This window comes from Panulirus ornatus, chromosome 2 (genome assembly GCF_036320965.1).
Source record: "Panulirus ornatus isolate Po-2019 chromosome 2, ASM3632096v1, whole genome shotgun sequence".
Taxonomy (NCBI): Eukaryota; Metazoa; Arthropoda; class Malacostraca; order Decapoda; family Palinuridae; genus Panulirus; species Panulirus ornatus.
Window position 1 is genome coordinate 101,464,490 of NC_092225.1, and position 19,485 is coordinate 101,483,974.

A 19,485-nucleotide genomic window follows, 5' to 3' on the forward strand; every position below is an offset into this window, starting at 1 on the left:
TTAGAATAAAGGTCTCTGGACCTTGCCAAGGATTAGTTTCAACTTTAAGATTAAGAGATTTGCATGATCCTGTGTTCAATAAACAGGCAACAGCCTCAGTAGTTTCTATTAGAAATAAAAGTTCTTTACCTGGGCTCTGGATACTCTGGGACTATAAAAACTATATAAACCATGGAAGGAGCAGTTCCTTTTGGTTAATATGAAAGGACTTGTTCCTCTGTACAGCTGGCGAGAGATGGCACAGCACAACCCTTTGGGCATCCCTTCCGCCAAGCTGGTGACGTCAGGCATACTTTGCCTCATAGTAGGCAGCAGATAGAAGTAGTAGGTAAGATGATTTAGGCAAGAGCATTAGGTAGTAAAATTACAGAGAAGTTGTAGGTAGGAGCATTAGATAGTAGTGGTCAATAGGAATATTAGGTAGGAGCCTCTGCAAACACTGCACTACACTTGCCCACTGCCAGCAGCCTTTAAAGATGAAGCATTAAAGGTTAAGAAGCAGCACTGAAGTTCTTTAGTAATGGAGACCCTGTTCCCATGGCCACCCCTTTGAGGGAGTTTCAATTGGAACAGGCATCAGAGATGTAGATAGACAGATGGACTTGTTCCTCTATTCAAGGGCCCATACTTATATGATGACCTTTCAAAGAATGGTCGACTCATCCTTGATTCGATGCATCAACCCAAACCATCATAAAAAATTCTGGGGTCTACAATAAATGGGTTTTGGTCAATTCCTATTATGTTAATCCATCAAAAGCAGGGGAAAAAATAAGATTGGTTGAATATGGCCAGTTATGTGTGATCCAGTGGAATTCTACAATGCCAGGCAGATTAGTCACTGAAAGTGATTGGACTAGTGATGTCATCAAGGTGGTGGACTCTGGTTAAAGCTGGGCCCAAAGAAGCATGCTACCACCACCAAATGTTAGTAGTTAGGAAGGGGTAGGGAAGTTGCGACTATCCCACCACTCAGGGCATTAGAGGGTCCTAAGTCCCTAAGTATGGAGGAGATAGCTCATTCCTTATGGATCAAAACAGCAGTGGAGAGAGATATTGGCAAAAGAGCATGAACTATACATGACATTTATGGATAAGGAGAAAGTTAAGATAGGGCTGAGAGATAATGCGAAGTAGAGGGTGCTACATATACAATGAATGGGGCAAACAGAAAGCTAATAATTGTTATGAATACTCTTTTATCATGAGAGCAAGGGATGTGCAGGAAAGAAGGGTGAGTGATTTCTAGTGAAAGTAGGTATGCATTGAAGATCTGTCACAAGGGTTGTTTAATCTCTATGGAAAGGGTAGTGACGTATGTGGATGTAAGTTGTCTTACAGAGTTGCAGGTCTATGGCATGTGGGTGTTGAAGTCTGGGGTAAAGGAGGTGAACCAGCTGCTGCTGGATACCATGATTCTCGTGGAAGGCTCCAAACAAAAACTGCAGATGCTCATAGATGAGTTTGGGAGTGTGTGAAAGGAGAAAGCACAAAAGAAACTTAAAAGGCAGCATGACACAAAAATCTTAAAAAAAACTTTGTGTATAAGAATTAAAAAACTTATACTGCTGCTTCCTATAGTTTTAGTGTGGAGACCAGCTACATGAGGAATGACTATTATGATACAGTGCCTCCTCCTTCCCTCAATCAAAGAAACTGTAGGACTCTCTTTCTTTTTTCACCTTCCCCTCTTACTATAACCTTTGTACCTTCATTAGTAGGTATATACAAATTCAATTTTCATACATCTTCACAGGTTCCCATGTTGGCGAGATAGCGCTGGGAACAAAGAAAGACTTCATTTGCTCATATTCATTCTCTAACTGTCATGTGTAATGCATCAAAACCATGGCCTCATCTATAATCATTAGGCCCTAAAGACCTTTCTGTGGTTTCCCCCAGCTGCTTTATATGCCTTAGTTCAGTCCACTGACAGCTCATACCACTCTATCCAGTGTATACCCTTCACCCTCCTGCATGTTCAGGCCTGGAGCACTGAAAATGCTTTTCAATCATTCCTTCCATCGCCAATTTGGTTTCCCCATCCCCTTGTCCCCTCCACTTCTGACACATATATTCTCTGTCAAGCTCTCCTCGCTCATTCTCTCCATATGTCTAAACTGTTTCCGCACACTCTCTTCAGCTCTCTGACCACACACTTCTTATTACTATAGCTCTTTTACAATATCATTAGTCAATCAAACCGCCTCAAACATTAAATTTCCATAACTTCCACCCACTTCTGCACATACTCATTTATAGCCCCTGCCTTGCTCCTTATAACATTATTGGGACTACTTTACCTTCAAACATATCTGTTTTCATCCTCACAGATAATGACCTCTCTTTCCACACATTCCTGAATGCTCCCAGAATCTTTGCCCCATCACCAATCCTACAACTCACTTCTACTTCCACAATTCTATTCACTGCCATGTCCACTCTGAGATATCTAAAACCACTTCACTTGCTCTAAACCTTTTCCTTACAACTCACACCCAAGCTAACATTTCCGTCACCTCTGCTGAATGTAATAACCTTGCTTTTATCCAAATTTACTTTCAACTTTCTCCTTTCACACATTCTTCCAAATTCAGACACCAACTTCTGTAGTTTGCCACTTCTGCCAGAGGTGCTGTGTCATCAGCAAAAAGTAAGTGATTCCCTTCTCAGGCCCTGTCATCCCTTACAGACTCCTAACTCGTCCTTCTCACCAAGACTTACTTTTTCCTTCCTCACCACCCCAATCATAAACTAATCAAACAGCCATGGTGACATCAAACACGTCTGCCACAGACCAGCCCTTCACCTGGAACCACTCACTCCCCTCTCTACCTAATCATACACAAGCACTGCTTCTAGTTGCTTTCCTCTACATCATACATTCATACGACCTTCCACAAGGAATCTCTATCAACCCTTTCATATGCTTTCTCCAATTCCATAAATGCTACGTACATGCCTTCATCATCTCAATCACCATTCTCCCATATAGCTCACCAGTTACAATAAAAAACTAATGCACTCATTTTCGTCCCTAATGCCTTTATACAATGGCACTATACATGCATTCTGCCAATCCTCAGACACTTCACTATGATCTATACATTAAAAGTCCTAACTAACCAAACAATAGCACAGTCATCCCCATCTTTCATACTACTACAGTCATCCCCATATGAAATTCAAATCCAATACCATCCACTTCAAATGCTTTGCTATCTTTCATCTTAAGGTTTTCACCACCACTTTCTTCACTAGATCATTTCCCAAGACTCTCTCACTTTGTCAACACCATACATCTGCCACCTAATCATCAAAAATATTCAACAATCCCTCAAAATACTTATCCTATCTCAGCTCATCACTACCTGTATTCACTTACCCAGTTGTTCCCTTCACTTCAAGTTCCCATTTGTACTCTTGTTTTTCTCACACTTTTAACCTCCTTCCAAAACATCCTATTCTCCCTGAAGTTTACTGATACTTGATCACCCTGATTCTCATTTGCCATCTCTTTCAACCCCTGCACCTTCCCCTTCACCTCTGGCCATCTTCTGTACTTTTTCCACCAACTGTCCTCCTTCCCAGTAAGTAGTGTCCATAGACCTCTCTTTCCTCTTTCATTAGCAACTTTACTTCATAATCCCACCATTTACTTCCCTTTCTCACCTAACCACTTCCCATTTTTGCATGTGACACACTTCCCTCACACATGCCAACACTTTCCCAGAACATATCCCTTTCCCCCAACCACTTCCCTTGCTTTGTTTACTCTTACCTTTTGCTATTCATTCCCCAATCTCTCCAGGTATTTCTTCAAACACATTTTTTTTTTTTGCTGTCTCCCGCGTTTGCGAGGTAGCACAAGGAAACAGACGAAAGAAATGGCCCAACCCACCCCCATACACGTGTATATACATACGTCCACACACGCAAATATACATACCTACACAGCTTTCCATGGTTTACCCCAGACGCTTCACATGCCCTGATTCAATCCACTGACAGCACGTCAACCCCGGTATACCACATCGATCCAATTCACTCTATTCCTTGCCCTCCTTTCACCCTCCTGCATGTTCAGGCCCTGATCACACAAAATCTTTTTCACTCCATCTTTCCACCTCCAATTTGGTCTCCTACTTCTCCTCGTTCCCTCCACCTCCGACACATATATCCTCTTGGTCAAGCTTTCCTCACTCATTCTCTCCATGTGCCCAAACCATTTCAAAACACCCTCTTCTGCTCTCTCAACCATGCTCTTTTTATTTCCACACATCTCTCTTACCTTACATTACTTACTCGATCAAACCACCTCACACCACACACTTTCCTCAAACATCTCATTTCCAGCACATCCATCCTCCTGCGCACAACTCTATCCATAGCCCACGCCTCGCAACCATACAACATTGTTGGAACCACTATTCCTTCAAACATACCCATTTTTGCTTTCCGAGATAATGTTCTCGACTTCCACACATTTTTCAAGGTTCCCAGGATTTTCGCCCCCTCCCCCACCCTATGATCCACTTCCGCTTCCATGGTTCCATCCGCTGCCAGATCCACTCCCAGATATCTAAAACACTTTACTTCCTCCAGTTTTTCTCCATTCAAACTTACCTCCCAATTGACTTGACCCTCAACCCTACTGTACCTAATTACCTTGCTCTTATTCACATTTACTCTTAACTTTCTTCTTTCACACACTTTACCAAACTCAGTCACCAGCTTCTGCAGTTTCAAACATGAATCAGCCACCAGCGCTGTATCATCAGCGAACAACAACTGACTCACTTCCCAAGCTCTCTCATCCACAACAGACTTCATACTTGCCCCTCTTTCCAAAACTCTTGCATTCACCTCCCTAACAACCCCATCCATAAACAAATTAAACAACCATGGAGACATCACACACCACTGAGAACCAATCACTTTCCTCTCTTCCTACACGTACACATGCCTTACATCCTCGATAAAAACTTTTCACTGCTTCTAACAACTTGCCTCCAACACCATATATTCTTAATACCTTCCACAGAGCATCTCTATCAACTCTATCATATGCCTTCTCCAGATCCATAAATGCTACATACAAATCCATTTGCTTTTCGAAGTACTTCTCACATACATTCTTCAAAGCAAATACCTGATCCACACATCCTCTACCACTTCTGAAACCACACTGCTCTTCCCCAATCTGATGCTCTGTACATGCCTTCACCCTCTCAATCAATACCCTCCCATATAATTTACCAGGAATACTCAACAAACTTATACCTCTGTAATTTGAGCACTCACTCTTATCCCCTTTGCCTTTGTACAATGGCACTATGCACGCATTCCGCCAATCCTCAGGCACCTCACTATGAGTCATACATATATTAAATAACACATTTATTTGTTTTTTTATTTTGAAAAAAAAAATATTCATTTGTTAAGCTCACTTATTTTCACCGCTCTCTTCTCACTCAAATAATTTTGTGTTTTCTGAATATCTATATAAATTTTCACCCCTGCCTCTGCAAGATAATTATCAGATACCCCTCCACCTGCCCCTCTCAACACATTCTACATCCCAGAGTCTCTTTTGCACACCTAACATTTAGTACATAATCCAATAATGCCCCTTTTATCATTTCAAATTACCCATGCATGCTTGTGTCCCTCTTTTCAAGCCAAGCATTCCCAATCACCAATCCTTTTTCAGTACACAGCTCCATAAGCTGTTCACCATTCTTACTCATAAAAAAAGGATACGCTAGCCACCTATATCTCGATGCCGATTCCCATTAGGTACTTGCATCAAGGGGGTGGCCATGGCAAAAGTCTCCACTTATCCCTGTCCTGATATGCTACCCTCGCACACATCATTCCATGCTTTTTTCTCCCATTTCTCTCCCTTCAGTACTCTTCCACTCTATTTCCCCAAGTTACAGGTGGTCTTCCTCTCACACCAACCCCTTTAACTTTTTATTATCATTATCATTTTGCTTTGTCACTGTCTCCCGCGCCTGCGAGGCAGTGCAAGGAAACAGACGAAAGAAGTGGCCCAACCAACTTCCACACACATGCACACACACACACGTCCACACACGCAAACATACACACCCACACATCCCAACGTACACATATATATACACAACACAGAATAACATCCCCCTCCCCCCTCATGTGCGCAAGGCAGCGCCAGGAAAAGACAACAAAGGCCCCATTCACTCACACTCAGTCTCTAGCTGTCATGCAATAATGTCAGAAACCACAGCTCCCTTACCACATCCAGGACCCACAGAACTTTACATGGTTTACCTCAGATGCTTCACATGCCCTGATTCAATCCACTGACAGCACGTCGACCCCGGTATACCACATCGATCCAATTCACTCTATTCCTTGCCCGCCTTTCACCCTCCTGCATGTTCAGGCACCAATCACTCAAAATCTTTTTCACTCCATCTTTCCACCTCCAATTTGGTTTCCCACTTCTCCTCGTTCCCTCCACCTCCGACACATATATCCTCTTGGTCAATCTTTCCTCACTCATTCTCTCCATGTGACCAAACCATTTCAAAACACCCTCTTCTGCTCTCTCAACCACACTCTTTTTATTTCCACACATCTCTCTTACCCTTACATTACTTACTTGATCAAACCACCTCACACCACACACTTTCCTCAAACATCTCATTTCCACCACATCCACCCTCCTGCGCACAACTCTATCCATAGCCCACGCCTCACAACCATACAACATTGTTGGAACCACTATTCCTTCAAACATACCCATTTTTGCTTTCCGAGATAATGTTCTCGACTTCCACACATTCTTCAAGGCTCCCAGGATTTTCGCCCCCTCCCCCACCCTATGATTTACTTCCACTTCCATGGTTCCATCCGCTGCCAGATCCACTCCCAGATATCTAAAACACTTTACTTGCTCCAGTTTTTCTCCATTCAAACTTACCTCCCAATTGACTTGACCCTCAACCCTACTGTACCTAATAACCTTGCTCTTATTCACATTTACTCTTAAATTTCTTCTTTCACACACTTTACCAAACTCAGTCACCAGCTTCTGCAGTTTCTCACATGAATCAGCCACCAGCGCTGTATCATCAGCGAACAACAACCGACTCACTTTCCAAGCTCTCTCATCCCCAACAGACTTCATACTTGCCCCTCTTTCCAAAACTCTTGCATTCACCTCCCTAACAACCCCATCCATAAACAAATTAAACAACCATGGAGACATCACACACCCCTGCCACAAATTTACATTCACTGAGAACCAATCACTTTCCTCTCTTCCTACACGTAAACATGCCTTACATCCTCGAGAAAAACTCTTCACTGCTTCTAACAACTTGCCTCCCACACCATATATTCTTAATACCTTCCACATAGCACCTCTATCAACTCTATCATATGCCTTCTCCACATCCATAAATGCTACATACAAATCCATATTTGCTTTTCTAAGTATTTCTCACATACATTCTTCAAAGCAAACACCTGATCCATACATCCTCTATCACTTCTGAAACCACACTGCTCTTCCCCAATCTGATGCTCTGTACATGCCTTCACCCTCTCAATCAATACCCTCCCATATAATTTACCAGGAATACTCAACAAACTTTTTTTTTTTTTTTTTTTTTTTTTTTTTTTTGCTGCTGTATCCTGCGTTTGCGAGGTAGCGCAAGGAAACAGACGAAAGAAATGGCCCAACCCACCCCCATACACATGTATATACATACGTCCACACACGCAAATATACATACCTACACAGCTTTCCATGGTTTACCCCAGACGCTTCACATGCCTTGATTCAATCCACTGACAGCACGTCAACCCCGGTATACCACATCGCTCCAATTCACTCTATTCCTTGCCCTCCTTTCACCCTCCTGCATGTTCAGGCCCCGATCACACAAAATCTTTTTCACTCCATCTTTCCACCTCCAATTTGGTCTCCCTCTTCTCCTCGTTCCCTCCACCTCCGACACATATATTCTCTTGGTCAATCTTTCCTCACTCATTCTCTCCATGTGCCCGAACAACTTCAAAACACCCTCTTCTGCTCTCTTAACCACGCTCTTTTTATTTCCACACATCTCTCTTACCCTTACGTTACTTACTCGATCAAACCACCTCACACCACACATTGTCCTCAAACATCTCATTTCCAGCACATCCATCCTCCTGCGCACAACTCTATCCATAGCCCACGCCTCGCAACCATACAACATTGTTGGAACCACTATTCCTTCAAACATACCCATTTTTGCTTTCCGAGATAATGTTCTCGACTTCCACACATTCTTCAAGGCTCCCAGAATTTTCGCCCCCTCCTCCACCCTATGATCCACTTCCGCTTCCATGGTTCCATCCGCTGCCAGATCCACTCCCAGATATGTAAAACACTTCACTTCCTCCAGTTTTTCTCCATTCAAACTCATCTCCCAATTGACTTGACCCTCAACCCTACTGTACCTAATAACCTTGCTCTTATTCACATTTACTCTTAACTTTCTTCTTTCACACACTTTACCAAACTCAGTCACCAGCTTCTGCAGTTTCTCACATGAATCAGCCACCAGCGCTGTATCATCAGCGAACAACAACTGACTCACTTCCCAAGCTCTCTCATCCCCAACAGACTTCATACCTCTGTAATTTGAGCACTCACTCTTATCCCCTTTGCCTTTGTACAATGGCACTATGCACGCATTCCGCCAATCCTCAGGCACCTCACCATGAGTCATACATACATTAAATAACCTTACCAACCAGTCAATAATACAGTCACCCCCTTTTTTAATAAATTCCACTGCAATACCATCCAAACCTGCTGCCTTGCCGGCTTTCATCTTCCGCAACACTTTTACTATCTCTTCTCTGTTTACCAAACCATTTTCCCTAACCCTCTCACTTTGCACACCACCACGACCAAAACACCCTATATCTGCCACTCTATCATCAAACACATTCAACAAACCTTAAAAATACTCACTCCATCTCCTCACATCACCACTACTTGTTATCACCTCCCCATTAGCCCCCTTCACGGAAGTTCCCATTTGCTCCCTTGTCTTACGCACTTTATTTACCTCCTTCCAGAAAATCTTTTTATTCCCCCTAAAATTTAATGACAATCTCTCACCCCAACTCTCATTAGCCCTTTTTTTCACCTCTTGCACCTTTCTCTTGACCTCCTGTCTCTTTCTTTTATACATCTCCCACTCATTTGCATTTTTTCCCTGCAAAAATCGTCCAAATGCCTCTCTTCTCTTTCACTAATAATCTTACTTCTTCATCCCACCACTCACCACCCTTTCTAATCAACCCACCTCCCATGCTTCTCATGCCACAAGCATCTTCTGCCCAAGCCATCACTGCTTCCCTAAATACATCCCATTCCTCCCCCACTCACCTTACCTCCTTTGTTCTCACCTTTTTCCACTCTGTACTCAGTCTCTCCAGGTACTTCCTCACAGAAGTCTCCTTCCCAAGCTCACTTACTCTCACCACCCTCTTCGCCCCAACATTCTCTCTTTTTTTTGAAAACCCATACAAATCTTCACCTTCGCCTCCACAAGATAATGATCAGACAACCCTCCAGACATCCCTTTAACTTTACTATCAAAAATCCTCTTTGTAAACTCCTTATCTTGCATTTTTTCCACATGCCCAAACCTATCTATCTATCTATCTATATCTCTGATGCCTCTTCCAACTGGAGCTCCCTCAAGGGAGTGAACAAGGCAATAGAGTCTCCATAACTAGTGAACTCCAAAGCTGCTTCTTAGCTGAACACCACATGCTTCCCGCAAATAACTAATTTCCACAGCCTGGATTCTTGACCCTGTGACTTAATTCCATGTTCATATTTTGCTATATAGGTCAGGGTCAGGAGGAACATGCTGCCCCTTAATCCTTTCTTCACTTCCATACCAATACATACACCCTTCACTATTCTATCAATAGACCTAATGACTTCTTCCCTGAACTGTTCTCCCCTTTATCTCATTCCATTTCACCAAACTTACCTAAGATGGCTCCTAAATACTTAAATTTTTTCATCTCTTTGTCTTTCTCCCCTATATCTAAACACAGTTTAGTACAATTTCTTCTTTCACTCTATAGCATTTTGCAAAATCTATACTTTCACTATGTCTCCTTTCAAACACCAATACTTAACTTTCAATCACATTTCCCTTCAATTTCCTAGGATTAAACACATCATAGAACACACTCAACTTTTGCAACTTCTCTTCATTCTCAGCAAACAACGAAGTGTCATTCACAAACAGACTTGTCACTAGCAACCATTACTCACCACCACACTCCAACTCTGCAACCCTTTCCCTAGTTTTGCTTTCACCTCTCTGATTACTTCATCCATATAAATTTTAAAAAGACACGGTGACATCACACAGCCCTGCCTCACACCCATACGTACCAAAACTTTCACTCAACTCTCCATCCACTCTTACACACGCTTTTGCTTACATACTATACAGTTGCTCCTTGACCTAAAATGGGGTTATTTTTTTAATATATTATTTTGCTTTGTCGCGTTTGCGAGGTAGCGCAAGGAAACAGACGAAAGAAATGGCCCAACCCACCCCCATACACAATGTATATACATGCACGTCCACACACGCAAATATACATACCTATACATCTCAATGTACACATATATATACACACAGAGACACATACATATATAACCATGCACACAATTCACACTGTCTGCCTTTATTCATTCCCATCGCCACCTCGCCACACATGGAATACCATCCCCCTTCCCCCTCATGTGTGCGAGGTAGCACTAGGAAAAGACAACAAAGGCCCCATTCATTCACACTCAGTCTCTAGCTGTCATGCAATAATATAAGTATGTTATCCCTGGGGATAGGGGTGAAAGAATACTTCCCACGCATTCCTCGTGTGTCGTAGAAGGCAACTTGAGGGGACGGGAGCGGGGGGCCAGAAATCCTCCCCTCCTTGTATTTTTAACTTTCTAAAATGGGAAACAGAAAATGGGGTTATATTCCGAGAAATCCTAAGTTGAAAATTCATTTAATACACTTAATACTGTACATCTAACCTACCAAACATCATAGCTTGGCTTGGCCTACCTTAAACATTCTCAGAACACTTACAGTTGCCTACAGTTGGACAAAAGCATCCAACACAGAGCCTATTTTATAATAAAGTGTTGAATATCGCACCATCGTAAAGTAAAAAATCTTAAATCAAACCATCGAAGGTTGGGAGCATCTGTACAAGTAGTCCTCCCACCCCTCATATCCTTAGCAAATCCTGTAAGGCACTCCACTTTACTCTAGCATACAATTTTTCCAGATCTATAAAAGCTACACACACCTTCTTAACTTTCTTAACTTTATCCCGGTCAATTTTCACCAAAAAATCTGATCCACACATACCTTAACTTTCCTACAACCCTTTTCCTCCTCACTTATTCTGCATTCAGTCACTTCCATCACTCTATCAATCAACATTCTTGCACACACTTTTCCTGGTATACTTAACAGATTTATTCCCTTATTATTGCTACATACATCATTAACACCTTTCCTTTGAATAAACAACCAAAAATAACTCACTCCTCACTCCTCAATCCTCAGGCACAACCTTCTGTTTCCATTTTAATTAACATATCAAATGTATCCCATCTATCACACTTTCTCCTCCATACTTAAGCATTCCAGCCATAATCCTATCCACTCTTGGTGCCTTCCTACCTTCAATCTCATTAGCATCCTTTTTACCTCCCTTCCTGCTATAGACCTCGGCACTCACGTCCTTTTCCTTCCATCCTCGAAACCTATGCATGCAACTGTTGCTACCTTATCCACATTCATCAGTTCTTCAAAACATTCTTTCCATCTTCCTTTCACTTCCTCCTTTTGATTCAACAACTCCCCTTCTGTAATTACTTCCCAAATTAACATTTCCACTTTTAATGCCACCTTTTTCATCTCCTTCAAGAAAAATTTATTATCCTTAAACTTCTCAAACAACTCTTCCAAAATCTTCATCTACTCTTTCTTTGATTTCCTCTAACTGCTTCTTAACATTCCACTTACACATCTTATATTCTTCCTTCCTCCTTTGCTCAACTACCACTACTGTATTCCTTCTGAGCAATCTACCATATGCCCTCTTCTTCTCTTGCACAATACTTCTAATCTAATTTATCCACCATGCACTTCCCTTTTTATTCTTAAATAACATGACCTTGTATCCAACCACTAATTGTACAACCTTTAAAAACATATAAGTAAATATAAATATAAATGATATGGATGGGACGAGTAAAGTGCTACTCCACCTGTAAAAAACGATACTGCAAAGTGTTTAGGTGTCAGTGTATGTGTGTGTGTGTGTAAAACAAAACTATTCATATATGAACAGGAAGCAACCATACCACTAGCCAGGCCCCTCCCCCATCCACTCAACATCAGTTCAGGGGAAAAATGCTACTTTTTGGGGTATTTCCTTCAATAACACAATATACAAATATTCTGTTAGGGAAATAAAATTACATCTTCATGCAAAACATGAAGAGTTGCACAATTTAAGAGTTCATGTCTTAGGCAAATAAACTTATGGAAACCCTAATTTAAGGCAAGGTTGTACATCATTTACTGATTATCATTTAATCAAAGATTTGCAGCATGGCTTTTGATGAAATCATTCATGTTTGACAAATCTCCCTGATTTCTCTTAGTTTGACAAATCTGCTGGATTTCTTTTATGACAATGAACATGTATGAAAAGAGTAAAGCATATGATGAAATCATTTAGTTTTTCATGAAGCATTTTGATACATTCCCACTTTAGAGAAAGTTGGCATATTATGTCTTGTGGTATAGAGAAGTTTACATCAGAGGTTAGAAAACTGGCCATAAAATGAGTTGTGACTATAATCAAGCCTCAGAATAGATAAATAAAACAAGTACGTTGCAGGGATCAATCTTCAGACCAGTCATCTCTCTCATATTTCTTTATCTATTTATAATAACCCCATGATTCTAAGAGAGAGTCCTGGCATTATCCAGAACCTTCCAAATGCTCCTGCAACCTAAGGCTGCTTTAGTTCCAGTAGCAAGAAAATGTTGACTCTTTTGGAGTGAGAAGTTCTCTGATAAGACAGCAATCCCAGTGACCCTCATCAAAGATGACTTTTCACTGAAGGAGTGACTTTGAGCAAGCAGAGTTCAGTTACAGCTTGTCATACTTATTAATGAAACTGTAAGGTGTGTTATAAGACACAGTGAGTTGTGTTATAAGACATCAAAATTTGTAGATGACAGCTAGATGGGAAATAAAGCTATAGCAGAAACTGAACCTCTGCAACTACGCAGACAAAGATATATTAATGGACTTGGCTCACATGTGGTAATGGAATTCTAATACAAATAAGTGGTACATTTTGCACCTGTCTGTTCTGCTTTTCTACTCTTAACACATTGATCTCTATGTTTCTGATATCTTCCACTTACACAAACTGCCTTGAAAGGACTCACTGGTCAATTGCTGTTTAAACTCCTTTGTACTTCTATTCAATAGCTGTCAGTCTTGGGACTTGTTCATAAAAGAAAGGAGAGAGGACACTCTGGAAATGAAACACTCACAAGAACATGTGGCGGGATGAAAAAGAATGACAGAGGTGTGGTTTTCTGCAGTTTAGTTGAGAGAGATACAAGGATGCATTGAAATGGGCTGGACATGTATAGAGAAGAGGACTAAAGGAGGGATAGACTTAAGAGGACCTATGTATCAGAAGTGGTGGGAAGGGGGGGGGGGGAGAGAGAGAGAGAGAGAGAGAGAGAGAGAGAGAGAGAGAGAGAGAGAGAGAGAGAGAGAGAGAGAGAGAGAGAGAGAGAAGGATGGAGTGAAAAGCCTTTGGGATAATAGGGGATGAACATTCAGAAGGGTGTGAAGCATGAATGGGTTAGAATCAAAAGGACTGCTGTGGTATGGGAGGAGGAATAGGATGAGGAGTAATAGGAGGAGCAATAGAAAGAATAGGAGGAGGAGGAGGAGGAGGAAGAGAAGGAAGGAGGAGGAGGAGTGAGGAGAAGGAAGAGGAGGAGGAATAGGAGGAAGCGGACGAGGAATAGGAGAAAGAGGAGGAATAGGAACAGGAATAGGGGGAGGACGAGGAGGAGGGTGGGGGAGGTTGACAAGCAAGGGTATATAAAGCGGTCAAGATTGACCATGAAATAGCCTGGAAGGCCTGACTGCGGAAGTCAGGCTCTTTTTTCAATACACAACACGTGACAGCTTAAGTGGAGATGTGCATGTGAGGCCATTTTCTCTTTGATCCAAACGCTGCCTCTCAAAAGCAGGAGAAGCAATTGGGTATTAAAAAAAATAGGAAACAAAAATAGACAAAAAGAATGATATTTCCTAATCAAATATTGCATCACATGATTTACATGGTTCTGGTGCATTACATGACAGCCAGACTGAGTGGGAACAAACGGGGCCTTTTTGACTGTATTCATGGCGCTACCTTGTTGAAGCAGGGGATAGCAATGCTGTTTTCCTGTGGGGCGGGGTAGTGACAGGAATGGAGGAAGGCAAGCAAGTATGATGTACATGTGTATGTATGTATGTCTGCATAGGTGTATACATGTAATGTCTGCATATGTGTACGTATATGCTGATATATGTATGTATACGTGCGTATGTGGGCGTTGTGCACATAAATGTGTATAAGTGGATGGGCCATTCTTTGTCTTTTTCCCGGTGCTACCTCACTGATGAGGGAAACAGCGATTATGTATAATAATAATATTTTTTCAATTATACTTAACTGCCGTCTCACGCGTTAGTGAGGAAGCACAAGGAAACAGACGAGGAATGGCCCAACCCACCCACATACACATGTATATATATAAATGCCCACACACACACATATACATACATATACATTTCAAAGTATACATACATGTACATATATACGCATGTACATATCCATACTTGCTGCCTTCATCCATTCCCATCGCAACCCCGTCACACACGAAATAGCAGTCCCCTTCCCCCAACAGCAAGGCAGCGCCAAGATCAGACAAAAGGCCACATCTGTTCACACTCAGTCTCTAGGTGTCATATGTAATGCACTGAAACCACAGCTTCCTTTCCACATCCAGGCCCCACAAAACTTTCCATGGTTTACCCAAGATGCTTCACATGCCCTGGTTCAATCCACTGACAGCATGTTGACCCCAGTATACAACATTGTTCCAATTCACTCTATTTCTTGCATACCTTTCACCCTCCTGTATGTTCAGGCCCAGATTGCTGAAAATCCTTTTCACTCCATCCTTCCACCTCTAATTGGTCTGCTTCTCCTTCCTCCCTCCACCTCTGACATATATATCCTCTTTCTCAATCTTTCCTCACTCATTCTCTCCATGTGTCCAAACCATTTCAACACACCCTCTTCTGCTCTCTCAACCACACTCTTTTTATTACCACACATCTCTCTTACCATTTCATTACTTACTCGATCAAACCATCTCACACCATATATTGTCCTCAAACATTTCATTTCCAACACATGCACCCTCCTACAAACAACCCTATCTACAGCCCATGCATCGCAACCATATAACATTGTTGGAACCACTATTCCTTCAAACATACCCATTCTTGCTCTCCAAGATAACGTTCTAGCCTTCCGCACATTTTTCAACGCTCCCAGAACCTTGGCTCCCTGCCCCACCCTGTGACTCACTTCCACTTCCATGGTTCAATCCGCTACATGGTCCACTCCCAGATATCTAAAGCACTTCACCTCCATTTTTTCTCCATTCAAACTTACATCCCAATTAACTTGTCCCTCAACCCAACTGAACCTAATTACCTTGCTCTTATTTGCACCTCACACCATATATTGTCCTCAAACATTTCATTTCCAACACATGCACCCTCCTACAAACAACCCTATCTACAGCCCATGCATCGCAACCATATAACATTGTTGGAACCACTATTCCTTCAAACATACCCATTCTTGCTCTCCAAGATAACGTTCTAGCCTTCCGCACATTTTTCAATGCTCCCAGAACCTTGGCTCCCTGCCCCACCCTGTGACTCACTTCCGCTTCCATGGTTCAATCCGCTACATAGTCCACTCCCAGATATCTAAAGCACTTCACCTCCATTTTTTCTCCATTCAAACTTACATCCCAATTAACTTGTCCCTCAACCCAACTGAACCTAATCACCTTGCTCTTATTTGCATTTACTCTCAACTTTCTTCTTTCACACACTTTACCAACACACTTTACCAAATTCAGTCACCAACTTCTGCAGTTTCTCACCTGTATCAGCAACGAATGCTGTATCATCAGCGAATAAAAACTGACTCATTTCCCAAGCCCTCTCATCTATAACAGACTGCATACTTGCCCCTCTCTCCAAAACTCTTGCATTCACCTCCCTAACAATCCTATCCATAAACAAATTAAACAACCATGGAGACATCATGCACCCCTGCCGTAAACCAACAATCACTGGGAACGAATCTTATTCTTCCTACTCGTACACTTGCCTTACATCCTTGGTAAAAACTTTTCACTGCTTCTGGCAACTTACCTCCCACACCATATACTCTTAACACCTTCCACAAAGCATCTCTATCCACCCTATCATATGCCTTCTCCAGATCCATAAATGCTACATACAAATCCATCTCTTTTTCAAAGTATTACTCACGTACATTCTTCAAAGCAAACACCTGATCCACATATCCTCTACCACTTCTGAAACCACACTACTCTTCCCCAATCGGATGCTCTGTACATGCCTTTACCCTCTCAATCAATACCCTCCCATATAATATCCCAGGAATACTCAACAAACTTATGCCTCTGTAATTTGAACACTCACCTTTATCCCCTTTACCTTTGTACAATAGCACCATGAATGCATTCTGCCAATCCTCAGGCATTTCACCATGATCCATACATACACTGAATATCCTTACCAACCAATCAACAACACAGTCACCTCCCCTTTTTTTTATAAATTCCACTGCAATACCATCTAAACCCACCGCCTTGCTGGATTTCATCTTCCACAAAGCTTTCCCTACCTCTTCTCTGTTCACCAAACCATTCTCCCTGACCCTGTCACTTTGCACACCACCTCAACCAAAACACCCTATATCTACCACTCTATCTTCAAACACATTCAACAAACCTTCAAAACATTCACTCCATCTTCTTCTCACTTCACCACCACTTGTTATTACCTCCCCGTTTGCTCCCTTCGCCGATGTTCCCATTTGTTCTCTTGTCTTACGCACTTTATTTACCTCCTTCCAAAACATCTTTTTATTCTCCCTAAAATTTAATGATACTCTCTAACCCCAACTTGCATTTGCCCTCTTTTTCACCTCTTGCACCTTTCTCAACCTCCTGCCACTTTCTTTTATACATCTCCCAGTCATTTGTACTAAATCCCTCCAAAAATCCTCCAAACGCCTCTCTCTTCTCTTTCACTAACAATCTTACTTCTTCATCCCACAATTCATTACCCTTTCACCCTTTCTAATTTGCCCACCTCCCACCTTTCTCATTCCACAGGCATCTTTTGTGCAAACCATCACTGCTTCTCTAAATACATCACATTCCTCACCCACTCCCCTTATGTTATCTGCTCTCACCTTTTGCCATTCTGCACTTACAGCTGCTAACACACTCATTCAGCTGCTCCCAAAACACTTGCCTACACTTGCCTCTAATGATCTGTCTTCTCATGACCAAGTGCATAGGCACCAAAAATCATTCATCTCTCTCCTTCCACTTTCAGTTTTACCCATATTAGTCTAGAGTTTACTTTCTTACACTCTATCACATACTCCCATAACTCCTGTTTAAGGAGTAGTGCTACTCCTTCCCTTGCTCTTGTCCTCTCACCAACCCCTGACTTTACTCCCAAGACATTCCCAAACCATTCTTCCCCTTTACCCTTGAGCTTCGTTTCACTCAGAGCCAAAACATCCAGGTTCCTTTCCTCAAACATACTACCTATCTCTCCTTTTTTCTCATCTTGGTTACATCCACACACATTTAGACACCCCAATCTGAGCCTTCGAGGAGGATGAGCACTCCCCGTATGACTCCTTCCATTTCCCCTTTTAGAAATTTCATTACGGGGGGGGTCCCCAACCCCACACTCCCGCCCCCTTTAGTTGCCTTCTACGACACGCAGGGAATACATGGGATGTATTCTCTCTCCTATCATAATAATAATAATGATTAATTCATTTTCTGATCATCAGCTCTGAGAAACACTCCCCTTTATAGAGAAGAGCAAAGTACATCCCTCATGTTTTGAAGAAATGTGCTTCTGAGTTCATGCCTATGCTTGCTCACTAATATCATCTTTCCCTCAAGATCAACACTTAAACTTTCTTTTCAAAATTTGATCTATTTCAGACCATTATCAAGAAAGACAAGAAAACTTTCCAAGTCCTATACTGAACATATAACTATTTCCTCAAAAGTCAAAGAATTACTTCCTACATCTCAGTCTTGTCTTTGATCACCAATAATTTCTGCAAGTCAAAATCTATAGGTGTCTATCTTTCTTATCAACCTCCAAACTGGTCATCCTACAGCAGAGACTTCGGGATATCTAATTTCATCCTTCACTTTTAACATACTGGACACAGCCTCATGACTTAAGAAATGGGGAAGGGCTGATTCAAGCTGAGGAGGCTGTATGTACCTTATCTGCCCCAATGAATTGAGAATGGACTGACATTTCTTAATCTCTACCCTTTGACTTACCATTTCCTCTATAATTTTCAATCAGTCCAATTCTGTACCTGTTCTTGGATCAAAACTCTTTTTCCTATCATGCTCCTCTTTATCCTTATGCTGATGACTTAACTGAATTCTTCATTTCATTTAAATGCATCAAACCTTACTCATCTGCACTATTTCTCAACCTTTTTATAACTCTTTCCTTCATTTTGGAACAAACTAGAAGCCTTCTAATCACTTAAATGTTTCTAAAACCCAGTTTCTTCATACGTCTCCCTCTGTATTTCCTTTGGACTACAATGTTTCCTTTGAAGATTCTTTTGTTCCACTCCCAAATCCATCACTATGCTTAGCATCAATGCAGCCTCTGATCTTTTTTGAAAACCTCATATAATTGAAAAGGTTAAGACTACCTCTCAAAATGCTAAAGATTCCATTACAGTCTCAAATTTTCACTTGACAACAAGGACACAACCTGCGTAAACAGATGCATCATGTGTATGGAAGACTCTTCCACCTTCTTCCTTAACACAGTACAGTAAAAATCAATTCACTTCTTCAACTCTTTAGTTTCCCACCTCTTAACCTGAACCACTTTGTTTATTACAGTGTTGCTTCTTTCATTCTCTATCAAATATTATTAAGGTCTCTTATCATGAGGCTT

General features: G+C 41.7%; 1 protein-coding gene across 5 annotated transcripts in view; it reads right to left on the bottom strand.

Annotated features, from left to right (window-relative positions):
* Nak (Numb-associated kinase) overlaps nucleotides 1-19,485 on the bottom strand; it is a 555,804-nt gene that overhangs the window by 294,072 nt on the left and 242,247 nt on the right. The window lies entirely within an intron of this gene.